Here is a 7,154-nt window from a genome sequence, read left to right as displayed (position 1 = left end):
ATCTATCTATATATATATCTATCTATCTATCTATCTATCTGTTTGTCTGTCTGCCTGTCCTTAAGAGCTCGCTACAGATGGCAACACAATAAAATGAAATTTGCTACTTACTCTTCTTTTGTCCCAGGGATGAACGCTATTGTAAATGATTTAAATCCTTCCAATATTTTGCGTAGCCTTCATACAAACGTATCCCCTGAATAGGGCATATTTGGTCGATCTTGCCCCACATACAGTTATACTTGTTTATCATGAAATTAATAGCATTTATTTATTATATTTATCTATATACTTCATTTTCAATTTATTGCGTTGTTATCGAACAACAAAGATATTCTGTTGATGTTGTTTTTTTCGCATTATTTATAATATTTCTCATAAATATTTTTTAATCGTTTTAATTGTGTATGAAACAGAGATATTGCTTTATGTTTTCCAATTAAATTTTTGTGTCTTTTTTTAATTATAATATTAAATAGAAATATTATTGGGTTATTTTTTTATAAATAAATACCTGTTTTTTTCTGTTATATATTTATTTATATGTATGAGTTAAAGTTTTGAAAGAATAAATATGATTTTTTTACAATAAAAGTGCAATTTTAATAAATTTACGTTTAATTAAGTTTTTGTTTTGTTTTTTTTTCTTTAAATTTATCTTGTGTGTGTGTACAACAGTGCGTATGATTGATATTGATTTGATTTGCTTATCCGGGCGTATGAGCTATAAAAGTTTTATAGATTTATGAACGAGAATGTTAATTTACTTCAATTTTTTTAGCTTTTTTCACCAATTTTCAACCAAATTTTTATTAAAAAACATTTCTAAATGCTTAAAGACTGCATTCTTTATACAGTAATTAATAACTATTTCTTAGTTCTTCAATAGCTTTAATTAAATTCAATTTTCCTTTTAAGTCAAATGGGATTTTGAATTTTTCATTAGTTGACAAAATTCAATACTTTGTTCCATCACAACATTTTGTTTCATTTCTTAAAAATTCAATAGTTTTTTTTTCAAAAATTAAAAAAATTTATATTTGGTACTCAATGACAGTTAAACAGTCTCTCAATCTCTCGTTGGAACAAAAACTATTGATATAAAAGATAAATGTATACTTGTATGTAAATTTCAAAATATTTGCCAAATTGTAACGAAACTATTACCTGTATGAAAACTAAAAGCAAATAACAGATTTTAGATTATACAAAAATCCTAAAAAAACCCCCATTTACCACCCACTTAGGACAAAATAATATCTAGATAACAACTAAAAATAAGCTACATAAAGGCTATGTATCCCATTGAAGGAAGACATGAAGGTTTAAATAAATTGAAAATGAATTCTGAGTTATAGTTTTAACATTTTCACCATTATATTTATATGTTTTCATTTATTTTTTGTATATCAACTACTAGTATTTGGGGTGTTAGAGAGGTTCTTAGCTATAAATCCCACATTGTTGCAGTGTTACTAATTTAAACAAATTCCAAATGCATACAAAGTTAATAAAAACGTATTCAATTTTTGTTGTTGGTTTTATTTTCACTTTGTTTTTTGAAATATTTAAAATAGACAAAAAAAAGTTCAATACCAACAGTCGAGTTCATGTCTAACGTAGCGTTATTACTTGGGGAATGAATGTCAAATAGCATGATGGTTTTATTTATTCGACCGAGTTTATATGGGCAGAACTTTATGTATATAAAAGATTTCTCAGTCAGCTTTGTATGCAGAATAATGCTGATGAGATCTAAAAAAAAGTAGAGAGGAGCTAAAGCCATAAATCTAAGCATTACCCCCCAAAAAAGTAAAAAAAACAAGTAAGAATATATATTACGTCATGGTCGACCATAAGGTAGGGTGTATACCAGTGAGAAGTATAATTTGGTTATTTCCTTGTAAACCTAGTGCGTACAGATGGATGGACAGACGGCTCAGAAAGTGATTCTGAACCGATTAGTGCACTTTAAGTTGACTGTATAACCAATATTTTTTGGGTATTATAAACAACAGCAAAAACTCACTATATTGTTGTAGGGTAAAATAAATGAAATGATACTTTTCAGGGGAAAAAAGTTGCGACAATATTTCAACATTTGCCATTATATATTCACTGATATACTAACTACATTCACTTATAGAAAATATACACACTCTCAAATTTAGAATCATTTAAAAAACCTACACATACACACACCGAGTGCGAAAAGGCAATATCCTCAAAGCGCCTATAAAATCAAACAGAGCATAATGAATAATCATTATTTTAGACAAAGTTTTCAAAGCAATACGAAGGTTGTTTTCTGGTTATGTCAACAACAAGTTTTTTGCACTCTCTAAGTCTGCTCTATTAAGTTGGAGTTTTATGATAATGAAAGTCTCAACCTCGAAAGCTTGATCTCCCCCGGCACTGATCAACTCTGAAACTCTGATTAACTTCCAAAGAAGCAAAACACTTCATATTCAAAATCAATCAAGCGCCTGTTCCATATTGAACGTCTTGCTGGCTTGTATGCTTCTAGTTAGAACATAAAATTTTCTCTCGATCAACAGATTTCTATATTAAGATATCTGATTGCAGCATTGTATGTAATTACTGGATTAGGATCCGGCTAAATCAATATTTAGGACTGTTGCACTTAAGTGCACATATCGAAAATTAATCAAGCTCCTGTTCCGTATTAAACGTCCTACTGGTTTGTATGCTTCTAAGTCACCTATCAGAACTCCAATTCTGACGATCAATAGTTTTCCATGTTAAGATATCTATCAACAGGAATTTGCTGATAACATCGGCGTAAACTGACGTCACAGTTACAATTACTGGATCAATCCGGCTGAATATATCTTTAGGACTGTTGCACTTAAGTGTACATATCCGAAATCAATCAAGCTCCTGTTTTCTATTGAATGACCTGTTAGCTTGTATACTTCTAGTCATCTATCAGAACTCCAATTTTGACCATCAGTAGTTTTTCATATTAAGATTTCTGTCAATAGGAATTTGCTAATTGCATCGTGTGCACTCACAATCACTTGATCAGGATCCGTCAGTATAATTCTGTTGCACTTAAGTGTACATATCTGAAATCAATCAAGCTCCTGTTTTCTATTGAATGTCCTTTGGTTTATATGCTTAAGTTCCGTATTGAACGTCCTGTTGGTTTGTAAACTTCTAAGTCACCCGTCAGAATCCCAATTTTCTTACGATCAAAAGATTTCCATATTAAAATGTCTGATTATATCGTTTGTTATTACAGTCAGTGGATCAGTCTGGCTGAATCCATAGAACTACTGCACTTAAGTGTACATGTCCGAAATTTTTCTAGATGTCGAGTTCCTCTCTCGTACCATCTTTACACTAAGAAATTTATCGTAATCGTTGCTGCCGTTTTCCAGTATAACCTTTACACTTCCTTTTTGGCATAAATCTTTGTCAAGGATATTTATTAACAACCAGACCGAAGGACTCATTGTTAGGTGTTACAATACCAAGCCCATTAATGCTTTGTCGTGTGAGTAGAAATTTTCTTTCGAATGGGAAAAGAGCTCTCTGAAGCCTCCTGACTTAGAGTGTCCTTTGGCAAATATAAAATAAGCAAAAAATCTTGCGAAGAAGGCGCAAGCAGGTTTTTCAGCAAGTTTGATAAAGATAAGTATTCTGGGTTATACACTAGATGATTTCAGATTAACATGCTAACATATTCGGATAGAGCGGTAAGGTTTAAGGTAAATCGTCTTCAAGTATCCTGTTTGGGTCCTTCATAAGCAGAAATGACAGAATCAGAACAACTACGTTTACAAACAACCCTCGTTCTCAATGTTCTATGAATATTAAAATACATGCATTCCTAAATACTGTATTCTAACTAACATATAGGAATAAAATATTCCTAAGATAATAATACATCACAATGTATGTATTAGAATGACTAGCAGATGAGTATTACTACCAACCTCATAATGAGTTTGGCACATTTTCATTCTAGTTTTATTGGGTTTATGTGTTCTATTTTTGGTTTAGTTATACATATCAATCCTACAGATTGTAATAATAGATTCTACTGAAAAAAAACCTAAGCCTATCAACACAGCTAAAACAAGCTGACAAACATACTTTAATGCAAAGCCTGCGAAAAAAAAGAGGCTGTCAAACCAATGTTGGAGGCCAACTAACTGTTTTTTTCTTCTAAGGGAAAAGATCAAAATGTATACACGAAAAAAGCAGCACAGCACAGCATACACACATTTCAAAATCATTCATGTTTAAATGACTTTAAATATTTTGCACAAAAAAAGTATATACATATAAATGTATATAATACTTCCTTTGTTGCCAGAGATTTCCTGATGATGTTTTCATGCCTCTATGGCAATCTATCATTAGTACTTGAAAATGTATTGACTCTACAGCTAAATAACACTTTGGTGCATGCCAAAATGTTACACAGCCAAATTTCATGTGTAACTGCTGCAGTTTCTGCCCAACAACTAAAATGTTCCATTTTTGTTTTAGCTTTTTGGCCTTTTTTTCTCTTTTAAAACTAAATATTTAAAAACCAAAATATCCATTATTTTAAATATCTAGGAAACGCATTTAGTTTGAATTTAGTTTTTATAGGTTTTATGCATTAAACATTTTACACCATTAAATAGAAAATGAGTGAACGAACGAACGACCGAACGGAAAATTATATTATAATTATAGGATTTTTTTGTTGTTTTATTATCCTGGCAAGTTATTGGAAAACTATTAAAGGATTAAATGTTAATTATCTTAAATAGAAAATTTCGGACAAATGAAAATTATAATTATTACAACCTTACGCGAAATAAAATACTAAATTAAAATTACAAATATTATTTCCCTCTCCTGCAATGTTCTCTATTATTTAGAGAGGATCTCCTGTACATTTTGAAAAAAAGTACAAGATTCTAACATTTGTAACTACAAATTTATTAAAGGTCTATCATACAAATTTTGTATAAATAATCGTCTTATATAAATGTGATAAATTGTTATAAATAACAGTCTTAAACACAAATAAATTGTACTAAGTAAACTAAATAAGTGCCATGTATAAAATATTTTTAAATTTTCGATGTGCTTTAAAAAATGGTACTTGAAAGCCATTTATAAAATAACTACAACTAATTTATAATAATAAACTAGTTTTATTATATTATAGTACATAAAAAATAGGAATAAATTAAAAACTATATACTACTGCTAGTATATATTTTTATGCATCAATTAATTTACTTAGTATAGCTTTTTTTTAATTCAAGTTTTAAAAAAACCTTTTAGATTTTGTTTTATTAATTTAATGAAATTTGTTGTGTTAGGTGAACTTTTTCTTTGTGGTATTTTATAGCAAAATATTTAATAACAAAAATGTACATAAATTGTTTATGAATAGACAAAAACCCAGCGGGTAAAATAGAACAAAAGTATAGCAGAACTATAAAAAATTAGAGAACTATAAAAAGATTAGAGAAGAACTAGAAGATAACTAGAACAGAACTAGAACAGAACTAGAACAGAACTAGAACAGAACTAGAACAGAACTAGAACAGAACTAGAACAGAACTAGAACAGAACTAGAACAGAACTAGAACTAGAACAGAACTAGAACTAGAACAGAACTAGAACTAGAACTAGAACAGAACTAGAACAGAACTAGAACAGAACTAAAACAGAACTAGAACAGATCTAGAACAGAACTAGAACAGTTAGTTAGTTAGTTAGTTAGTTAGTTAGTTAGTTAGTTAGTTAGTTAGTTAGTTAGTTAGTTAGTTAGTTAGTTAGTTAGTTAGTTAATTAGTTAGTTAGTTAGTTAGTTAGTTAGTTAGTTAGTTAGTTAGTTAGTTAGTTAGTTAGTTAGTTAGTTAGCTAGTTAGTTAGTTAGTTAGTTAGTTAGTTAGTTATTAAAGTTTTTGTTTAAAGTTCATGCATTCTAAACTTATGAGTGATTTCTGGTGTAAAATATTTATCATACGCTTCCGAATCTTTCTCATACAAATTAAATAATAAAAAGTTTTTCAGTTATACAATGAGCGCTATTCAAACACCTATATTCTAATGTATGTATGTTACGAGCCATGTAACTCTAAATAAATATTTACTAAATTTTAAATTTAAATTAAGATTAGTTAAGAAATCCAACACACAAATTCCATTTTAAAACTGAAACGGTTTATGCTAAAGTAGCTCCATACAAATTTCATTTTGTAAACGATAAAAATTTCACAAAAAAGAAACATGATTAGTTTTAACTGGATGCGACAATTTAATTTTTTTAATAAAACTGTTTTTAATTTAGATAAAGGGAAAAAATATTAAAAAAAATCAAACTTAAAACTTTTTATTAAGCAGTTTTAAAACTTTGTTAATTCACTCATATTTATAATTTTTTTTTGTGTGAAAACAAAATATGTACATAGTTCTTTTCTCTAAACGCAACAAACAGGCTCTGTTCAGTGGCGACCACTAGACCATCATCATAAACACCACGTAACCATGTGTGGTTTAGTGTAATGGTTAGAAATTTAATAAATGACTTAAAACTTTTGATTTATTTATTTTTTTTAGTTTTTTTGTTTATAACTTTTTTCACAACACTACATCAAAAATATACATATTCTAACTGAACTGGAACACATTAATTTTAGATAAACTTTTAAATAATATAAGATGAAGATCGAAAAAACATATTTATTATTTTTTTTGTGCGAAAAAAAATTATCTGCCTGTTTCATATTATCGAAATAACATTTTCTTTTTTATAAATATATTGAAAATAAAAGCAAAATTTTAAATTTATTTGTTGTTTTCAATATCTTTGTAAGAATGAAAACGTTCTTTCGCATTAAGTGAAACATTATTTTTTTGACGATAGCACTGAAGAGAACTAGAACTGAACTAGAACTAAACTAGAACTAAACTAGAACTAAACTAGAACTAAACTAGAACTAAACTAGAACTAAACTAGAACTAAACTAGAACTAAACTAGAACTAAATTAGAACTAAACTAGAACTAAACTAGAACTTAACTAGAACTGACCTAGAACTGAACTAGAACTGAACTAGAACTGAACTAGAACTGAACTAGAACTGAACTAGAACTGAACTAGAACTGAACTAGAAC

General features: G+C 28.7%; 1 protein-coding gene across 3 annotated transcripts in view; it reads right to left on the bottom strand.

Moving 5' to 3' along the window:
- The window catches only part of LOC111688959 (proteoglycan Cow), a 151,518-nt gene that overhangs the window by 47,127 nt on the left and 97,237 nt on the right, over positions 1-7,154 (bottom strand). The gene's annotated exons all lie outside the window — the stretch shown is intronic.

Source organism: Lucilia cuprina, chromosome 4, assembly GCF_022045245.1.
Source record: "Lucilia cuprina isolate Lc7/37 chromosome 4, ASM2204524v1, whole genome shotgun sequence".
In the NCBI taxonomy this organism is placed as follows: domain Eukaryota; kingdom Metazoa; phylum Arthropoda; class Insecta; order Diptera; family Calliphoridae; genus Lucilia; species Lucilia cuprina.
This window is presented reverse-complemented; position numbering and strand designations above follow the sequence as displayed.